At 27.9% G+C, this 23089-nt stretch overlaps 1 long non-coding RNA gene across 1 annotated transcript; it reads right to left on the bottom strand.

Moving 5' to 3' along the window:
• Positions 1–861: 861 nt before the first annotated feature.
• Positions 862–22936, bottom strand: LOC147802026 (uncharacterized). Its single transcript, XR_015430508.1, has 7 exons — positions 22490–22936; positions 19005–19122; positions 17967–18047; positions 14414–14526; positions 13070–13212; positions 7397–7602; positions 862–1019 (listed from the first exon to the last, which is right to left on the bottom strand). It is a non-coding gene; the product is annotated as an uncharacterized LOC147802026 (long non-coding RNA).
• Positions 22937–23089: the final 153 nt, after the last annotated feature.

Here is a 23089-nt window from a genome sequence, read left to right as displayed (position 1 = left end):
TAGGAAACTATACGGAACTGGAAACTACATTAAACATAGCTCTAAAAGAAAGCGCCAAGGAAATTAAAAAATTCTTTTTTAGACATTTAAATGCGAAAAATATTAAGAAAGGGGAAAATACTGTCGTACATTTCTATACAATTGAAAAGATGAGGAGAGGGAAGGGTCAAAGGCATGGTATTGGTCTTCTCCCCAGATGGCATATTCAAGCATTGCAAGTTCCCTAACTTAAAAGTTTTTAATCTATTTGAAAATCAACACAGAAACGAACGTACTTTCTTCTCTCATGACTCTCCACACGCTAATGGTGAAAGAATGCGAAGTGTTGCCATGGGTAGAGAGTTCTGCTCTACACCCCCTGTAACCCATTCCGATTAACAATTCATATAATTCGACAAACTCACATAATAATAATGTAGCACCCTTTGCAGTTTCGTAAAAGTTACAAGTATTTATGACTTTTAACAATACATATAGTTATACAGTAAGTATATTTAATTACTTGAAAGAATTCTAACGTTTTCCTTCTATCGACATCATAAAATGAGTACTTTGTAAATGAACTGCAGTTAGAATCTAAGCTAAATAGTGTGTTGAATCATTCGATTCAAATTTTGTGAATCGATATTGATTCGTTAAGTCATACCTAAACGCTCCTAATGTATACCTTAAGTCATGTATACTTAACGTGAAGTATTGTTATTCCAGTAAAAAAAATTACTGGCTTCGAATTGAGATCTGAATGACTTGATTTTAACAAATGATTTAATCACTTAATTTGAATCCCTGATTCGAACAGTGATACGGATTAGAACATTGGTAGTCGCAAACCAAAAAATTGGGTCGGCTGTTCAACGATGATTGTAAAATAAAATACTTTTTATTAGTTATTTTACAAACCATTAAACAACAACAGTACAGTATATACTTTTGAAGTGCAATTGAGAGATCCTTTGTAAACAGGTTAGTGGCAGGGTAACATTCGTCAGTTTACTCGCAAGAGATTGTAAAGTATGTTGCTGCAACAAGAATGCATTATGATTTAAAGTCGTGAAAGCCAATTAAAAGGAGAAATAATTATTCAGATAAAAATCAAATCAATACTTAGATATTTAATACAGGAAAAATTCTTAAGATGTATTTGCTAAAATTATACTTTAATAAACACATATTGATTAGCACACACACACACCAACATTTAACCCCGCGCCTATGCCCCTAAAAGGGCATTTATCGGTTAATGGTTAAGGTTGGAAGATGAGACAGATTGAAAAAAGAGAGGAAAAAATAGCAAATAGAAACAAAAAAGAGAAGAAAATAAAAAGAAATATGAAAAAAAAAGAAGCGATTATTCTATTTGTTAGGGCATTTGATTAAAAAGTATCCAGACCTAATTGGCCAAGTTTAGTTGTGGTTGTTGCTCAATATTGCATAATTTTGTCATTTTTTCATGAAAATTATTTCAGGATTTCCTCGTATTCTTCTAGAAAATTAATGAGGTTGGTTGCCTTCTGTTTCAACTTTGTATTCTTACAGATGGATCTCTTCCAGGCTATGAGGAATTCTAGCTTCGGTTGTTTAAAGTGGTAGGATGTGGTAAGCGGACATTCTATTGCATAATGCCACACTGTTCCCACTCCTCCACAGGCACATGTATTGTCAGTTGCCAGGCAGAATCGCTTTAGATATGCTTTAAAGGGGCCATGCTCTGTAAAGAAGAGGATTAGCTGCCTATTCCATTCCAAAGGTTTAAATGAGACATCTGGAAAAATTTCTCTGATTAATGTGCCTGATTTCGGTTTGTGATGATGCCAGTAGTGTTGCCAGTCCTTTTTAATTTGAGTTTTAGCTTTAAACTTAATAAATGAGTGTGGAACTTTGATTTTAAAAAATTGACCCGTATAAATTGCCTCTTTAGCTAAATTATCTGCTTGTTCGTTTCCATCGCTGTTGTTATGTGCTTTAATCCATGAGATTTGAAGGTCATTAGTATTATTAAGTATATTTTGGATGTCTTGTATAATCTGATGAGTGGTATTATAATTCTTAAGTGCTATTATTGTTGATAGGCTGTCTGACCATATTGTAGTTTGGCTTGCGATTTTTTGTTTTATGGCGTGAGTGATGGCTTCCTTTAGTGCTATTGCTTCCGCCTGGAATACTGTGTTGTAAGAACTAAGTTTCAATTGTGTGGCCGATGTAATTATGCCATCTTCATATTGAACAATTGCAGCACCCGTTCCATCAGCCTTCTTGGATCCCATATTGATTAGCATGTTCAGTGCCCTACCAATTTTTAGGGAAATTCCCGTCAGGTCACGCGCGCTGCTTCGATGCACTCAACATAGTAGTGTAAAACATACTACTAATAGAATTAAATAAATAAAACTTTCCTTTGTAGTAAATAAAAATTAAATAAATTTTCAGTAATTACTCTTAACAGGGTGTGTAACCAAATCTTTCAACAAAAAATAAGCATCTTTTAAGCACTATATACATTAACAAAATAATTTTCAAAGACTTGAGATGATCATGATAAAACAACTCGTTTCTGACAAAGAACTCTTTTCTTGATTATATTAGCCACCATAAAAAGAATCGAGATATTTTTCGGTTCGATTTCAGAGGGTAGAAAATGAAATTTAGAATATCTTGCAAAGAGTTGCACATGAGACTGCTAGAAACTCACCGTACTCAGCTCAGTAGGTTTGGAAGTATTTCATCAAACATGCAAAACGATTGGCGTTTTCATACGCTATGGACTGACGGTACAACGAAAGGGATTGTCTTTGAATGAATTGTGAAAACGTTGAATAGAACTATGTGAAAAGCACGCTTTCGCATAATACGTGGCGAAAAATCAACACGATAAAGAAAAAAAATCTCATTTTCGAAAAGGGAAAATTAAGCACTTTTTAAAAACACTTAATGGAAAAAGCACCTTTAAGGGCTTTTAAGAAACGAAAATAAGCACCTTTAAGCACTTTTTAAAAACGCTACGCACCATGTTTAAAAAGTGAATTATTTAGTTTTATGTATCATATTTTATACAGTCAAACCCAGTCTAAATAGAAATGCAACGTCTAAATAGAATGTAGCTTGCAAAACAACATAAAAATAAATTTTCTTCTTCCAGCGTGTGCCAAATGTAAAAGAGGAAACAGTTTCCGAACCAACTGATGTTTACACCAGGAAAAGTAAATATATTACAATAGGCATACCTTCTGTGGCGCGGAAAAAAGAAAACTACCTCCACAAAACATTGAAATCACTGCTTGAGAACATGGACAAAGATGAAAGAAAAGATGTCACAATAGTTGTTCTTTATGCTGACAGTGACACCAAAATCCGACACAAAAGACTGAAAGAAACAATGCTTCTATTCAACGAATATGTCCGATCAGGTTTGCTACTTCTCATACAAACTTATCCCGAGATATATCCGCCGATGAAGATAACTCGCCGGACTTACAACGATACGATAGAAAGAATTGCTTGGCGATCCAAGCAAGTGTTAGATTTTGCTTACTTGTTGAAATATTCCAAATCGTTTTCTGAATATTTTCTAATTTTAGAAGACGACATAGAGTCGTCGCCTCATTTCGTAAGCGCCATCCAACGATTCATTCGAACGAGGGAAAATTCGGAATGGGTGTCTCTGACGTTTTCGAGTTTCTACATTATAGGTAGATTGTTCAAGTCGGAGGATTTGAGGAAACTGTCAGAATTCCTGGTGCTCTTTCACCTAGAAAAGCCAGTAGATCTTCTGATCCTCCGATTCCTTGATATCATGGTACCCGAGAAAAAGATCGTCACCAGGAGAATACCAGGGCTATTCCAGCATATGTGGCTTTACTCTTCACTCGATGGCAAAATCCAAAAAGCAAAAGACAGAAGCTTTTCGAACAACATACGAGTGTACCACTTTCCCAATCCACCGGCAGATGTCACTACAATAGGCGTATACAAAAAGCACTACCCGGAGTATTGCTATGACGAATCCGATAAATTCTTCTGGGGTAGCGCACCGAAGAGGAATGACAGTTTTGATGTGATTTTAAGGAAACCCGCAAATGTACGTAGAATTTTCGTCAGTTCCGGCCTTCCGTCACACAAGGAGGATATTATAAGGTACGCAGAATTAAAAGTGGCAACAGTTTTCAAGAAAATGCTGACAGACAGAAAGGCTGTTTGTTCAGAGTTTAACACCGTGGCTCTTTTTGAAACGGGAAAAGCTGATGCAACGGTCAACACGACATTGCCTAAAGAGAACATTCAGTGTATACGGATAGAATTCATCAAGAAGCAATCAAACTGGTTATTGATTAATGAGATATCGGTTGATATAGAACCTACGAAAAATGATTAACTCTTTTTCTGGTGCATTGAATTTTGTTGTTGAAATGGCTTTTAATCTGAAAACTATGAATAAAATTTATTACCATGGTGAAAAAAACCTTTTCGCTTCTTTTTCTGCAGCTGCACCAAAAAGTAATAAGAGTAACCCATCTATATTGTTTTCTGGTGCTTAAGTTTAATTTTCAGGGGCGAACTCAAAATTGTGCTAAAGATATTTCAGAAAATTGTAAATATATTTTGACATAAATATTTTTCTTTTGTAATCAAAATAATGTTTAGTTTTTCTATTATGCAATCACAATTTTAAGAATCAGCAAGAAACATTCAAATTGTGTCACGAAAATAATGATTTTAAGCAGATACATACACTCAAATATATCTATCTTGGATAGCACTAGAAAGAAAAAATTAAAAAAAAGAGGTTGAAAGTTATAGGCTTTAAATGTGGTAAGTATGGAGAAAAATAAATGAATATATATAATTAAAATACAGAGAAAACATGAAAAACAATAAAAATTAATGAGAATAAGGAAAATTATTAATATAAAATATTTCTGAAAATACTTAAGAAATTATTTATGTATTTAAAAAAACACACACAATTTTAATCAGCTAAAAAGAGTGCTTTCTCATGTTGTATCAATATAGCCAAAACAAAATATATCAATACAATAGTGTGAGGAGCATGCAAACATTTTTTTGATATAATTTGCTTTGGTTATATTGATACAATATTAGAAAGCACTTCTTATTGCGGATATAATCGTGCCAGCTGATGAAGAGATTATATCTTTTTATTCATTTTGTTTTCCAGCTTTTTAAAAAGCTTTTTTTTAAATAAATAAATAAAATTTTTGCTTAAATATTTTATTTCAATAAGTTTATTCTTCTCTTTTCATTAATTTTTATTATTTTCCATGTTTTGTCAATATTTTAACTTATTTTATGAGTTCTATCTATCTATCTATATATATATATACAATCTATCTATACTCTTTATACAGGGTTCCCACTCTTTCAACAATGCAAACATTAAGCACTTTTAAGTACTTTTTTGAAAAATTAAAGACTTAAAAATAGTATGATTGTTTATCATAGAATGCCACCAGATACAGTGCAAATTGTTTACTTTCCTAAAAAAATCAATCAATAAAAAAAATAATAACTAACAATTTTATTATAATGTAAGCACTGATATAAGTGTATTAATTAACAGGGTTTGCCAAAGAAGTACCACACAGTTTTTGCAAACCCGGGTCGGTTTTTTTAAAAAAAAAATACATTTTCAGATTGTTAAAAGTTAACATCATTCATATTGTGAAAGTTAAACGTATGAAACTAATCTGTATTCCATTTTTAATGATTTCATTGAAATTGATTTGTAAAATTAAGAGCAGAAATTAGGATTTGCAATTTTTTACATGCATATTAAAAAAAAAAGAAGAGTAAATATAGAAATTTGGTAAAAACATTGAAAAAATTATTTTTAACAAGTTTACACTACTAGACCAGCAAATGTGTTATATTTACTTTTATGATGAAAGGCACAAAATTATTTCCAGCCAAACCTGTTATTAGGAATTGACTTTACATAATGTAACTAAACATTCTGGTAAAAACATCAACTAATTTTAAAGCAACCAAAAATTGAACAAAAATTAAAAACAGTACATTAAGTTGCAATGTTAACTGAATAAAATGATGAATAAAATCTAAAGATCTTTTAGTTGAGTAGATTTAAATTTTTCTGTAACAATCTGCTTATCCTTAAGAAATAAAAATTATAGAGTAACAATCAAAAACTTTAAAAAAAAATTTACATTGTAACATAACAAATTATAAATAGTTATCAAATATTTAACTTTCTTGTTAGAAGTCAATCATGCTTTCTTATTTAGTAATCAGGAAAAAAATTTAAAGTATTTTTGGAAAAAACAAAAAAAAAACATGAGGCTTACATCAAAAATCCAATAACTCCAGGTTTTTGATGGAAAACCAAGATGGGCTGGGATTTTTCAAACCCTGTTTCTTACAAATCTGTTTAATTTTCAGTGCAATCATGAATTTTAAAAAATTTTATGCTTTCCATAAATTTACAGTTACTTATTACATATTGAAATATTATACAAATTTATGTAATTCTACAAGATTTTAGGAAATAGATTTTGTTATGGGTTCCAGTACAACATTTTTTTCTGATACTTCTTTTTTTAGCATTTTACTTAATTCCTATAAGCAGATGTGTTACTAGTAGAACTAAATTTCTTGAATTCTGTCAATTTTGAAGGTTAGCGTGGGTCTTCCCTTTAGGTACCTTAAAATCGTGCCCCCCCCAAAAGCACTATTTCTTCCATGTGCAGTATCCTCCTTGACATACTATTTTTCTTCTTTTAGAATGCTTCACTCTCCTCATAGAGTATCATCCTAGGTAATAGGCAGAATATATTAATGAAGGACAGGCTTTCTTCCCCTTACTAGCATCTCCCACACATTAATTTGTGTCTCTCTAAAATGCTTTACCTTTGATGCATGGTCTAATTCTAAGTGATAAAAGAGCGACACTTTGTTTTAAAAGATTGAAATGAAAAATTGTTTCTATCAACAATAGTGATGCTAAGAAATTAAGGACTTTTAAAAACCTTAAACCAAAATTAAATACTTTTAAGGGCCCTTATTTTCCAAAATAAAAATTAAGCAGTTTTTAAGGACTTTTAAGGACTGTGGGAACCCTGTTATATAGTTGCAATTTATGCACAGTTAATAAAACTTAATCATTTTCTTCATTTTTTTTTATTGTGCTATATATATAGATAAATTTTACAAATGTTTTTTTTTTTTAATCTGAAACTTTATAGATATATGATAAAAACATTCAGGCAAAGTTCTTTTTATAACTGAACATTTTATTTTCTCAGACAACTCACAATTAGAAGTCATTTAAATAAAAGCTTAGCAAAACTGAATGAGAACTGATATCAAAAATTAAAAAAAATTTAAATACAAACTTTAAATTTAATAATTAACTAAAAATATTTACAAAGATATGTACAAGACGATGACACCAAATTCAGAATTGGTGGTGCATCTTCAATTGTCATCCCCTACATCTGAGATTTCAGAAGAATCAATTCAAAGATATGCATCTGCTTCAGCCGCAGTCAGCATAATAGGTTTTGAGGGATGAAACGATATTGAATGAACCACTTTATGTCTTTCATGTTTGAGAGTTTCTTTAATGGAACCCTAAAAAAATGACATAAATATTTGATGCAAATGAACACGATTTTGCTAGAATGAAATTATGATAAAAATACTTTCTCAATCTATCAGAGGGTAATGAATTAACAATTGAAGGGTTAAAATTATTAATATTTATGTAGTTTTATAGCTAATTTAAATAGTTTTAGTAAAATTATGTTTTTCAGTATACTTCATATCCTATACAAATACAGAATAGGCTTTTTAGTATGTTCCCTACTATAGTGTACCGCTCATTATAACAAATGATGCCTAAAGTTCATCTCCTATTTCATAGATACTGTTTTATTTTCATGTCCCTTAGTAGGTACACACTTAACTGTTAAATTCCAATATTAATTATTGGAATTGTTTGAAATTATGATAAAAAATACTTTATAGGTCACAATCTATCAGATTGGATTATAACGTGGTCACAAGAGCAAGCATACAACACACAGAACTTATGTAAAATTATGTTTTTCAGTATACTTCATACCATATACAAATACAGTATACACTTTTTAGTATGTTTCCTATTATAGTGTACCTCTCATTATAATAATGATGCCTAAAGTTCCATCTCCTATTCCATAGATCCAATTTCCTTTTCACGTTCCTTAGAAGGTACACATTTAACTGTTAAATTCCAATATTAATTATTGGAATTCTCTGAAATTATGATTAAAAAATCTATATAGGTCACAATTTACCAGAGGGTAATGAATCAACAATTGGAGGGTCATAGTAAAGTGTTACAAGAACAAGCATACAACACAAAGAACTTATTTAAATAGTTTTCAATAAATTAAGTTTTTCAGTATACTTCACACCCTATTCAAATAGTTTATGCTTTCTAGTATGTTGTCTAATATCGGACAGTATGCCTCTCATTATAATGAATGATGCCTAAAGTTCTGTCTCTTATTCCATAGGCTCCATTTTGTTTTCAAGTCCCTTAGAAGGTACACATTTAAATGTTTAATTCTAATATAGAGACCAAAATTCAATAATTTGATCTAGAAAAAGTTCAATTATGCGATAAATCTTCTTAATTCTTACCTACCAACATTGGAGAAATAAAATAAGGGAGATTTCACAAGCGAAATTTTTTTGGGCTGCAAGTAAAGTTTTGATACATCATGCATAATTATGTAAGTCAAAATTGGAAATAATATACAATAATTACATATAGCAAAGTAAAAAATATTTATATGCATCTTAATATAAAGAAGAGTTTTTAAACCATTATTTATAACTACTTAAACTATAAACTTAACATTATTTACTTAGACTATAAACTTTATATTATTTACTTATAATTTACTTACTTTAACAAAAACTATATTAAATTTAGCAAAGTAAAAAATACGTATGCAAATCTTAATCAGAAGAAGATTTTTTAAACCATTATTTATAATTACTATAACACTCACTATATTTATATTACTTTACTTAAACTATAAACACTCAACATGTTGCGGTACTTGCAGTAGCACCATCTATTGAGGAATAAGAGAAGTATTTTTGCTATCAGCGAACATTTTATCACCAAATATTTTTTTCAAAAATTTCTTCAACAAATACGGAGAAATTTGAGAATTTACAGGTAAACGGGAGATAGTCTTAAAATACAGGAGTCTTCGTTAAAAAACAGGAGACTTGGCAGATATGTATTGTTTAGGAGCTTCCTGGCGGCAGCTGTTGGTTGTAAGATTTTCAATGTTCTCAGGCGAGGGGGTCTTTAGGATCTGGTGTAAGCTTTCCTACACCAGGGGGATGAGTAACAACAACAGAAGAAGTTTTCAATAAATTATTTAAACCATTATTTTCTTTGATTTTAACACATAATAAATGCAAAACTCCTTGAATCCCCTTTGAATGAATGACAAGTGACACAACCCCTTAAATTCTTAAGTCTTGGATAGTTGTAATTTATGACCACTCCTAATCTATGTAACTCTCATTATACAATAAATGTATCAATCACTCTGTCGATTTTTCAAACAATAATAAAGAAAGAGTTGGGCTATCACCATCTTTTTGTTAGTTATCAAATTCTTTTTGGCACAAACCATGAGGCTCATTATATCAAATGTCTACTGTTATTCATAAATTTGTAATGCAGAGCAAAGAAGTTCTTTTAAAAAAAATAACATTTACTCTTCATTTTTAAAAAAAAAAAAAAAAAACTACTTTTATTTATTTAAATCTTTATGCAGAAAATTAAAAACTGCAGAGTTTCAATTATAATAGTTCATTTTTAAAAAGGATTTATGTTATTTCCCTTCGAAATAAATAAATACAAGTGCATTCAGATATACTATGTAGAAATATATATAGATTTTTCTGGCTTACAGCATATTTGTTAACAAGTTTTTTGAAATAAGTTTTGTTAATAGTTTCTTTGAAAACATTACTTAAGATTTTTTTTCAACCAGTCAAATTTTCATTGCAATTTGTTTTTTAATATTAATGTATATTTTAGTGATTTTTAACATTTCTTTTTTTTTTTTTTTTTGGAAATTAATATTAACTATTAAACTAGCAAAATATTTCAGTTATGCATTGTTTAAATGATAGTTTTAAAATTTATGGTGTTTTCTTCTTCTTTTTCTTGGATTGTTATAAACCTACTTCTTCTGTGTTAGATTTTAAATTACCTTTTCGACCATGACAGAAAATTTTTCATGTTTGAAAGTGAAGAAAACCCTGAACTAGAACAGGAGAAATTCGTTTAAATTAAAATTTTAACTTATTCTATGTATTTTAAATAGGATAAATTATATATTTTTAAATTTATTATACAGTGCCCTGCAATAAAGGAAGAGACACTTTCAGTTTTTGACATTCTTTTAAAAAATTTTCAAGAAATATATAAAGGATTATTTTGAAACTTTAGAAGTGTTTAGTTCATGATCATGTGATTTTTCATACTTCGCATTAAAATTTAAAGTTTTCAGTGGTTTAGGAGATCTACAATAAATTACGAAAGAAAACAAGTATTTTTGAACACCCTATGTCAGAAAATCAAGCAATGAGCTTGTAAACTTAGAGTAAATATTAATAGAAATATGGACATTTTTATAAAAAATTTAATTTTTTGAAATTAATTTTTTCTCTCTATAAGTCTATTAATATTTAAAGCAATTAAATAAAATTTTTGGAGCAATTTAAAATTGATTACAAAATTGTTGATTTAAATTTTTTTAAAAACTTGTTATAACTGGGCATAAAAAGAGTATTTAAGGTAGTTTTTTTATACTGAACAAATGCAGAAAAAATTAAAAAAGTTACCAGTAAATTTCTGAGTAGTTTCTGTACTTCTTAAAAGAAAACTCAAAATGATAAGAGGTTTTCCACAAATTTTATTTTGCACTATTAAACAAGATTTACTAAAAATGAGACTAGCATTGTGGGGGATTAGCCACCATAAAAATATATTTTCTTTCCTTATATCGTCAGATTTTCGTTTCCGAATGATTATTATAAGGTGTTATCATTTGTTGTTAAAATTTGTCTTATGATATAAAATATAATTTGTGCAAACCCCCTGATAATTTCAGGCTTTCTTTTGAAAGTACAAAAACTAGTTTTTAAATTTTTAAGTTTCAAATAAGATTTACTACAAAATTATGAAAAAACTTTTTTAAATTTTTCTGTGCATGCACAGTATAATAAAACTGCCTTAAATTCTTAGATCTATTTGAGTTTTTAATGAATTCTTTTAAAATTTTAAACTAACAATTTTATAATTAATTTTAAATTGCTTCAAAATTTTTGTTAAATTCCATTGACTATTTATAAAGTTACAGCAAATTTTTTTTTATAAAAATGTTCATATTTCCATAAAAATTTACTCTAGTTTTAGGAAACTTCACGTAGTTATTAAAAATAACAACTGAAGTAATCAATAAAAGTTACGAGCTTATTGCTTGATTTTCTGGTATAGGGTGTTCAAAAATACTTGTTTTCTTTTATAGGTTTCCCAAACCTTTGTAAACTTTAAATCTTAGTGCCAAGTATAAAAAATCACATGAACTAAAAAACACTTCCAAAACAATCCTTTATGTACTTCCTGTAAAATGTAAAGAAATTTCATGTATTACTGTATTTCTTGTAAAATTCAAAAGGCTTTGAAAATGGAGACAGATTGGATGTTAAAAAACGATTGATATACAGCAAAAAGACTAAATGAATAGATCATTTATATGAAAATATATGGATTACACAAATATCCTGCATACAAAAACTATAAATATGGTAGAGAGTTTGATGATTCAAAACAAATTATTTACAAATCATACCATAAATCACGTGCAAGACTTATTAAATTCAAGAATCAGAGATACCCAGTAAAAAGCATTTGATCCTTACTGGTTTGTGTAGAGTAGGGGTATTAGTAACACATTTATGAAAAAAAAAACAAATTTCGAGTAGTAAGTTAGATTTAATGGAAGCAGCCCAATCATTAAAAATTTTCCGCAGTATAATGGACAATTACAGCATCTCTTATTTTTAAAAATTTTCAATCATAACATATTGAAAATTCTTTCCTGAATTCGAATATCTGATTGATTTTCTCCATCAAATATGTATTTATTTAATTATTAAACATTTAAATTGCCCAAAAAGACCTCGATAGTTGGTACAATCAAAAACGATTTCTGAGTGATTATGACGTCGCATGTGCTGAATGGAAACATACCTCATCCAGTGTTTTTATTATAGAAAAAAAATGGGAGAGAATTTCTCACCCTTCTTCAAAAACAGAGTGAGATTTCTAAAAATTAAAAAAAACACAAATCGATTACAATACAAATAGAAAAACACAAATAGATAAAAATTACTTCTTTAATTATAATATTTAACATCTTCTATTTTTTAAAAAATTGAATATTTTTGTTGCATCATCATATGGAAAATGTTCTATATCTACTTTTTCATCAGCTATTCTCATTAGGTTGCTCAAATGCTTATCAGTCAATCTGTTACAATATTTTGTCTTAATTCGGTTTTGGGTGCCAAAAGACCTTCAACAGATGCTGAACTATTCTGAATCACAAATGTTGAAAATAATGAAAGATCAAGGTAGAAAAGTGAAACGGATTTTATTCAAAATGTCACGTGACAAAACTTTTCCCAAAATGCACTAGATTTGCGCATTTTGAAATTGATTAATAGAGTGCGCGAACTTTGGGCGGTAATAATTTTTTTGTTGAAAAATAGGGGCCAGCTTACTAAGTATAAGATATTGAAGACATCTATTACTACTCAAGAATTCACTTCATGGAAAACTGTACAACTATATTTATTGAATATAAATCTTTAAATATAAAGTAAGAAAAACTACATTCAATTAAACTAAACATAACTCTTTAACATCACATAGCTCTCTCTAAACATAGCATAAGAGAAGAAACATCTTCTATTCAAAGCAAAGATATAACTGACTAAAAACAGAAACACCCACTTCCTTCTAGCTGAGATAACAGGAAGTGACCCAACTTCCCACAGGAAGTGACACAGCCAGGGGTGATTGTATGCCCAAGTCAAAATTCCGGAAAATTTCTTGAGTTACTCATACCTATACCATTTGCACATCCCTATGATGACCTGGAGAAGTAATTAAAATTTACAAATATGTCTTTCTTTCTTGAGTTTATGATTATAATAACTATTTACTGATAAAAAAATAAATATTAATCATGAATATAAGCTTATAAAGTATCTGGCTCTCCCTTACAAACAAATAAACTGTGTTTTTAAGTTTCACCTTTGAAAATTTGATTTCTGGAAATTCTGTGATCAATAATTTTTCGAAAAGTATGGACCTTCGATCTCCGGAAACTTCCGGATCACTGTTAGCGAAAAATCCGGAATATTTCCGGAGCACAATCAGCCCTGCACAGCCAAGAGGAAAATACTGCCCATCTATTTGTTTACATTTTCCCAAAATTTTTAAGGCGAGAAAATAAAAAAAATGCGAGATTCTCGCGCTGTAGTGAAAACACTGTCTCATCCATCCACTAAGGCTATTTTAATGCTCTTTTGTTTATGATATCACTTACATTGTATGAACATTCTTTGTATAATATTATATTAGTAAAATTTTTGGCAGAGATAACGAAACAGAGACGACGTAATTTCGAAAAAGGCTACATCACATGTGAGATAAATAGAGAGTTAAAGTAGCAAAAAAAAAAAAAAAAATAGAGACGACTAAAAAATTAATGATTTCCACCCATTTAAAAAATATTTGTACAGCAGTAAAATATTATAATTTTCAATTATATCTGTTTTATGATTTAAAAAAAATTTAAAGTATAATCTCACAAATATGCACTGTGTTAATACTGAGGGGCTCAAAGAAGACTGTGAAATTTTAAACAGGAAAAAAAAAAATCAAAAGAGATAAATGTACATTTTGCATGAAAAAACAGTTTTGTCAACAAGTGACAGGATTTTTTTTCCAAATGATATTGCGATTGAGAAAAATTATAAGACAATGTTCTTCAAATAACACCTATTTGCAGTTACAGTCTGAGGACAAAATTAACAGAATGACCTGACATGTAGTAGAAATTATTGTTTTACAGTTTTAACAATCATCAGCTGATAAATTTTTAAACTAATTTTGAATTTGTTGAGAACAAACAATGCGTTTTTTTAAAAGTGGACTGCAGCAATTCTACATGCATATTATTTCAATTCGCTTTTCAAATTGTTGGTCATTTTTGGAACTCTTGATAGATATAATTTTAGTCATGTTTTTAATTAAAAAGTTGTCTTTAAAAAAAAACAAAATAATACTGACTGACTTCAATTGGGTCCCACATGTAAACACAACCATCTTCAGATCCAGAAACTACGAGGGAATCTGTGTCATTGAGGCAGCTTCCTATCCTCTCATTCTTATGGCCTATGTACCTAATTAAAAATCATGTTCATTTATAATAATGGAAAAGATATTTAATTAAAACCTAAGTAAAAAAGCAATTGTTGAAAAAACAATAATTGGTACTATTATTAATCACAGTTGTTTAAGTTAAAAGTTCCTATACCTATCATCGTCCGTGAGTTACCCTCTGGCAGAGTTTTTTCGGGCTTTGTGCGACAATCCTCTCTAGCATTAATATCTTTCTGCAATATACTTTTAATAAAAACAAATATACTTGTTATTAATTTAAAGTAACAGAAGTGTCAACTTCAAAAAAATAATAAATAATAATAATAAAATAATAAAAGTAATAGTAATGTAATTTTTTTAATTGAATTTGGAATATTTTTTTTATTCCAATATTATGAGCGATATTCTCGAATTTTGTAGGGGAAAACACAGTAATTTTTTTTCTTTTCGTAAGTCATAATCAAATTTAAAAATAGTGAAATCCGTAGCAGTAACTACCGAAAAAAATGATCGATGACGAAATCACGCAAATAGACCCCCTCAAAAAAGATTTCCTAAATGCGTGCTTCAATTTTGAGGTTCTGTTGTTGTAATAAAAAATTTCGAATTTTAAAAACTGTGTGGAAATTAATAGTAATAGCTGCAAAGAAAAAAAATACAACAAAAATTTCTGCAGAAAAGAAAACCATGTTTTCATTATTATTATTATTTTTTGTGGTTCTCAAATGAGAATAGAAAAATCAGAAGCATTTTTTTCCCTCCTCGATGCACGAGAAAGGCATCCTTTGAATATAATTAGGTAAAGGAAAGATAAAATCTTCAGAAAATTTCTGCAGAGAAAAGAATTTTCACTTCCTAAATGAGAAATCTTTCTGCAAGAACTTAGTAACATTCTGCGACAATCTCGCCACGATTCTGCCAAGGGGGTTAGTTACAATAAGCAGCTTTAAAATTAGGCAAAATTGAGAATGATAACAAAGACAGAAACAATACTTGAACAAGTTCCCCCCCATATCTTGCTTTTCTCCTAAGTGATGGAAGATTTTCAGTTGCAGTCTAACTTTGCATTGTTATTTTACATTTAATTTTGTGTGACATTTAATTTTATTTTTATATACATGATTACAAATTGACCCATTTAATTATGAATAATTTATATAAACATTATAACCATTATCTGTTGAAGGAGTTTCATTGTTGAAATGGCAGCATTATGACTTAATTTTAATAGATTATTTAATACATTTAACCCTCTTCCCAACCAAGAGACACAACTATGCCAAAGTTGCACAAATTATTTATCAGCTAGCTTAGATCTTTTAATGAAGTGCCAAGTATAGTTATCATACTTTTTTGAGATTCCACTAGATGAAGTAATCTTGTATTTGAAGTAATCTTGTATTGTCTTGACTTTGCATTGTCTATGAGGTAAATATTAATTTAGTTTCTTTTTAGTAAATTTTAGCTCTCAATCAATCAGGCACAGAGAATGTTATTCATGTGTTGTAACTGTCAATTAATGTTACTATAGCTCAAGTCAGCTAAATAAAAGGATTTAGGAAAAAATAATTTTAATTTTGCTTAAGTTGAGTTTGAAACTTTTATTGTGAATTTGTATTTAAAATGAAGAACTTTGAATAACAGCGCATTAAGTGTCATTTGTTTATAACAAGTTATACCTTTCGAGAGGATGTCTTTTAAAGCAATAATTAGAAGATATTGATTTTTTTAAAAAAAACTTTTTAGAGAAATATAAGCTGACAATTAGTGCACTCAAGTGTTTTGCTATTGTGTCAGAAATCAGAAAGGAGAAATCAGAATCGGAAGGGAGAAAACAAAACACAGTTTCTCAATTTTCACAAAAATATAAGTTGAAAATTAATGTACGGACGGGCTTTACTATAGAGTTAGTTCCGAAAAGAAAAAAATACACTATATCTATTTCTGTTTTTTTATTTTTACAGAAATATAAGGTGACAATTAATCAGATTAATTGAAAACTTTTGCTAAGTTCATAAATAAACAGAAAGAAAAAATTAGAGGATGTATACAGCCTACAAAATATATAAAATCTTGCTGATTCTTTACTGCAAATTTACTTGTTTGTATTTATGCTAAAAATTCTGCTATCATAATTGTTATTTTCCCTTCAGTAACACATTTTTGTTAAGGTAAAAACACTCCTGCTAAAGCCAGTAAATTGGCCAAGAAGTCATGCAAGTTAAGGCTTAAGAATAGTATAATTATATTAATGTAACAACTTTTTTTATTTTTTAAAATAGCTATTTTAAAAGCCGTATATTCCACCCACATTTAATTTGTTTTGCTAGTATAGTTTTCATTTCTCTTTTTAGATGCATTAAAACCAAATAACAAATACATTCCTTTTATTTACTATAAGTTAATAAAGGTTAAAATGACAGATAAAAACAGATTTGATTTTTTACTTAAAGAGGGTTTGGTCTTTGACACGTCAAGCATCATAAACATATTTTAATTGTCAAAAACTGCTTAAAATTCTCAAAAACTAATGATGAGAGTTACTATGCAAGTTTTAATAATGTATTCAAAATATTTATTAAAATACAAGTATACACTAATATAGAAACATATGCTAATATATAAATATTAATATACAACGAAATACAAGTATATTATGAATAATTATATCAATATAGAAATTGTAGTTTTGAGCACAAACAAAATTTAATCTTCTTTTCATTTTCTCTTGAATATCTTATAAGAAAATTCTTCTCTTCCTAAAGAATTTAAATCTTTACGTTGAGTTATTATTATTTTAGTGTTCATACTATTAAAATCAAAATAAATTGTACAATAATAATTAAAGTGGATTAAATCCAAATTATAACAATGGATTTCAACAGAACTGTCAAAATCAGAAAAAAAAAGTTAATAAAAGTATAAATTTTTAATATTTTGTAATCAGTAATTTAACTTTTAAACTTAAAAGTTTCAAATCACCCTATTTTATTCTATGTAAAGAAATAATGGCATATATAATTGTTTGAATGTTTAAAGTACTTTACAATCATTAAAATGTATTTTTAAAAGTAACTTGGCAACTATAGAATTTCCAGCAAGCAGATCTTTTGTTAGCATGTCGAGTACATTTAAGCATATAGTAACATATAAAGTATATTTATATATCAAAAGGATATTCTTTTTCTGAGAAAAGAAAAGTAGCAAATGAATATTTAAATACTTGAAATTACTTTCAATGTGCTAATTTTAAGTGAAAATAACAAACTTTATACTAATAAAGATATGCCGTTTATTAAATTTATGACAGTATTTTGATGTGATGATTAAATGGTAAAATCAACAAAAACTTGTCAAGAACTGAAATATAAGTAAACTTACTCAATATCTAAAGTAGTTTTCAAATTAAATGTTAACAAAGTTAAAATAAAAGATGATAATTAATCAGAAAGCACTTCACCTCCTTCTTTATCTGTAAGTCGCAAAGTATTGTCTAAACAGCACTGGCCATCTTTTGTGAAGTTAACACAGTTGACTGAACCTAAAAAATATGATAACATAATTTCAAATCAAGTTAAAATTATTTAATGGAAATATACACCTTTAAAGATCATAATATTTAATGGCCGATGGTCTGTGTAAAAGATATCTACTAATATACACTCACTTCTTAAGGGAGAAAATAAAATCTTTCATAGGTTTAATATTATAATGTTTATTAAAATCTTTTCCATATTAGAAATAAACAATTTAAAAGTTTTACCCATTTACCTATACCATGGAAAGTAAATATACATTAAAATGTAATGAGTAAATAGTTTTACAGAAGAAAGATTTTCAAAAAGTATTATTTCACTTTCTGATACAGACTTAGGAATCGTAGAATATTTTGTATCATGTCAAACCTAAAATTAAAAATCATACTCAATTAAAAAAACTTATTTCAAAATAAATTTTTTTTTTAAAAGCCTCTTAGACTTCTTTAATATAGTGAATAAAACTATGTTATAATATAAGAACTTTTTTTTTTCTTCTAAAAGAAATATGTAAATTAAAGTGTTTTTAGCTTTGATATTGACAAAGATGTCATACAACCTTTCATATCATATGAAACCTAAAATTTAAAACCAGACTTAATTAAACAAAATTCATTTAAAAAAAGCTCAACAAATTACAGTTTAATATATTAAATAAAATTATGTTAAAATGCAAGAAGCAATTACTTTTACAAAATAAATAAAAATGTAGTAAATTAAAATATTTGATGCTCTGACACAGACAATGACATACTAGAATCTTTCACATCATGTGAATTTTAAAATAACTGAAAAACAAAATTAATTAAAAAAGCTTTTAAAAAAATTAATTTAATGGATTTAAGAAAATGTAATAAAAATAATAAAGAAAAGGAAACTGAAAGCAAGATAAATAGAATTTAAATTCATTATCTTATTAATTTGTCCATTTAAAAATCAACAATAAAAATAAGATAAGTCACCTGAATAGGCTCGCGAGACTTGCTATTACAATCCCATCCACAAACAGTATTATCAACTGAAGCAGATAGTATAACTGTAGATTCTTCATTGAACTTTATAGCATTGACATAACCTAAACTGATGAATTATAGTTAGTTTATGAAAAGTATAAATGTCTGTCAACATTTAGACCAAATTTACATGCATACAAAGAGAACTTTCAAAATGCTAACATTAGCTTAACTAATAAACAGTAAAGTTTATTTTTCCAGGCATTATAATCTTTCTTTCTCTCTCTCTCTTTTTAAGAATTGTTTTCTAAAATTACAAATTCTAATAGAGTTTTTCTGCCTAACATTTTTATCTTAAAAATGACTAGTTGAAAATATACTTTGTTTGAAGTTTTTCTCTAAGGATTTAATTAACTTTAATAATTTAAAATAAACCACATTATTACATTTATGATAATTTAAGAAACACATCTTGCTAAAAATTTATCAAAGACAAATGCTATTTAATTGTACTTAATTAATTTATAAAAAATGGTGGAAAAATCACATATTTGTGTTTGATATAATAAAATAATTTAAAATTGTAAGTAGAACTCAGACAATTGACAGTAAACATGACATCCAGATTTTTTAATTTTTTTAACAAGCAAAAAGACATTTATGAATAATAATAACAGGAAGAGTTTGTGTGTGAATCATTTGTACAATCATCCTGAAATTCGAACAGGGGCAGCAAGGAACAATTTTTGTCCCAATTTTAAAAATCGTTAGATATTTTCAATTAGCAGATGAAAAATTGGTGGTTTATTTCATATTATTCTTGTTATTTGAAAAGCACTAACTTTTCAGTTGCTTCCCTTTAACAATTTTATAAGAAATTCTTACACATATTTCAGGATAAACTTTGCATAAAATGAACATAATATTCTGAAAATTTAGTGAGACTACATCAACTTGATTCTTATATGTTGCACAAAATATTTATTTTCTACTTTTTCGTAAAAAACCTGAAAAAAAAGTTGTTCTTTCTTGCTTTTAAACAGTTTAAAATTCTTTTATCTCAAGTTATCCTCCATCTTGGATAGAACACGAAACACACAACCAATGATTAAATTTCTCTTTATTCCGATACCTATCCAATCACCAAAATTTTTTTTAGACATGGTCATAAGACCACTGAACTTTCTTTTCTTGTATTAGCAACAAACAAGTGCCATGTATAAATGAAGCAACTTAAACTATAAACTAGACAGAAATGAAAAGCTAATAGAACTGTTAAAATAGATAAAGAAAATATGCAATATAAACATATATATATTTTTTTGTTCACGTATGTTAATTCTTTTATGCATCATTTGAAGCGATATTTTAGTTTTATTGATTTAATCAGCTATTATATTATTCATTTTAAATTATTGACTTATTTATTTTTAAAATATTTTTATTTTAACAAAGTACCAACTGCTGTGCACACTATTCTTTGCCTAGTCTTGGAGCACCTTTCATAAAAATATCTTTTTAAACTCCTAATATCAAATATATAAGTTTCAAAATAAATATTGCATGTGATAAAAAATGTGGAATTTGAAGAAAAAAAAATATATAAATGCCCTTTTGCTTTAAAATAATATCATGTCATACTACTTGTAACTTGCAAGCTTTACATTTTTATATTCTTAATCAATTATTTTATTTTCTTCTAATGTACAAATTAGAAAAAAGTACATTGCAAAGTGAGGTAAGGAAAAAAAATATTTGCTGTAGAACCTTAAAAAAATAGTTCCCTTGTACAAAATTTAATATATTGTTTTTCGAACATCAATTAGAACCTTCAAATTGAAAACTTAGAATTGCGTTACTTTTTCAACCAAAGTATTACAGTTTCAGTAATTTTCAAAAGAAAACATTGTTAAACATTTTAAGACAAAATTTATATAAAGTGAAAATAATATCTGGGAAATTAATTTAGACTACATTAACTGGATTCTTATAAGTTAAACTCAAAATTTATTTTGTAATTTTTCCTTCAAAACCAAAGAAAAGTTGTTGTTTTTTCTTAAAAATTTTATTTTATTTATTATTGATTATTAAACATTAAATTAATAGCGATTTTGTTTGCATTTTAAGCTCATTCATTTCACAAAACCAAAAAACAGATATTTTAGTTAAAAGACATAGTGTTTTAGCTACGGGAGCTCCTTTAGTTCTTTGAGCTTCAAGCTGCTGCCTATCAGGTAAATTTGGTCTCACTATTTGATCATAGTCAATAATAATGATTGTGATATTATCGTATCCTATAAGTATTATTATCATTAATAAACATATTTCTTATTTTCAACACTTTTGCATATGGTTGTTGGGCAAGGACCTTTATAAACCAAAAACTGACATTGTTTGTACTAGGGTTGGCTGGTTTAAACCAAATGTTTTTGTTTTTTTAAGTAATTCTTTTAAAAAGTTATTTTTTATTATTTATACTAATAGTTGTAGTTTGAATAGAAAATGTGGAAAAAATAATAAATTTTCTCATAAAAATTGTACATTTAAAAGTGTAAAATTTTACACTCAATGGAAATCTGCATTTCTTTAAATAGAAACATAGATAATATTTTTTAAATGTTTAAAAAATAACTAAGATAAATTTATTTTTACAAGCTTAATTTGTAGATTAGCTTCGGATTTTCAAAAGAAAATTAGAACATTGTTAAAGTGATTTGAAATAGCTTTTAGTGTTAACGCCAGTTTAATATGTAAAGAAAGTTAGAAATTAAAACATTATAAAAATGTTGAAAATTAAAAAAAAAGAAAGCCTATTGTTTGAAATGTGTATCTATTGATACTGACAATTTAGAAATTGCCAATTAAGATTGTAATATGCAACACTAACAGGAAAAGACGATCCTTACAACACCCTAGTAGCTAGGCCCCTGGAGTTTTTTTCATCTAAATAATAAGAACAAAATGTTCAAAACTTCTCTAAAAAAAATTTTTGAGACAGAAGACATTTTTAAGCAAATTTAATCCCACAATGGTTTTAAAACCAGTTTTGCAGGATTTAATTATTTAAATATACTTCTTTTTTTAATGATTAAATTTTTGGTTTGAGAAGTTTAGAAATACTCTTGTTTCACAAAACTGAGTGTAGATTTAAAAAAGACCTTTGTATTAGTACTTTCCTAAAGTAATTGCTAAGCCTTTGAGATTTTCAGGCAGTGAAAAGTGGGAAACTATAAAAAGAAAAAAAATGCACAAAAGAGGACCAACTTAATAGGTATAACCCTAAGCCACCTCAGACAAACTTCTACATATTTTTATTTACTTTTCTTAAAATTTTGAAGATCAATACTTTTTAGCTTAACAGTAGATGGCTTGAACAGATTCCCTAATGTATTGCGGAAAAAAAAATCTATATATTAAAACAATTAAGATCTCCAATAATCACATATGAAATCAACATTAAGAAAATTGCCCAACTCTCTAATAAAAGTACATACCAGCATGACCTCAAAACTTTCTCACTATTTGGGCGGTACTAACGTCCCAATAAAAAATGCTTTTGTCCATTCCATGCTATATGTGAACTATCAGCTGAAGACTGAACGGACGTCTAACACTTCATATCCGTGTCCCATATAAGTCATAAGTAAAGGATTCCATAGTTTTATTGATATATCAGATCCACCAGTCATGCAATAGTTTCCATCAAATAAAAATAAAATAAAAGGATTCAGCAAGAAAAACAAAGAGCATTGTATTTTAAATGGTTAACAAAACATACAATTAAAGCGGATTGTGCGAACAGCGCCTTGTTTACAAGATAATTGATCTTTTAAAATATTAGGATAACCCATAGCTAAAGAAATATACAAATTAAAAAATAGTTTATTTTGCTCTACCCAACTTTCAAACTTTCTGCAGACTTTTGCAATTATATGATGACTTAATGGAGTCTCAGAGGATTAACTTATAGCTTACATAGTACTACCGAAAAATCTCTATGGAGTATAATAAAGCCACAAGCTCATAATTTTGCAACATATTTTCACTCCAAAATCGGTTTGGGGCACGGTAAAGTGAAGTTTTGAATTACACCA

This window comes from Parasteatoda tepidariorum, chromosome 11, assembly GCF_982258835.1.
Source record: "Parasteatoda tepidariorum strain Cologne lab strain chromosome 11, Ptep-v5.0, whole genome shotgun sequence".
Lineage (NCBI taxonomy): Eukaryota > Metazoa > Arthropoda > Arachnida > Araneae > Theridiidae > Parasteatoda > Parasteatoda tepidariorum.
This window is presented reverse-complemented; position numbering and strand designations above follow the sequence as displayed.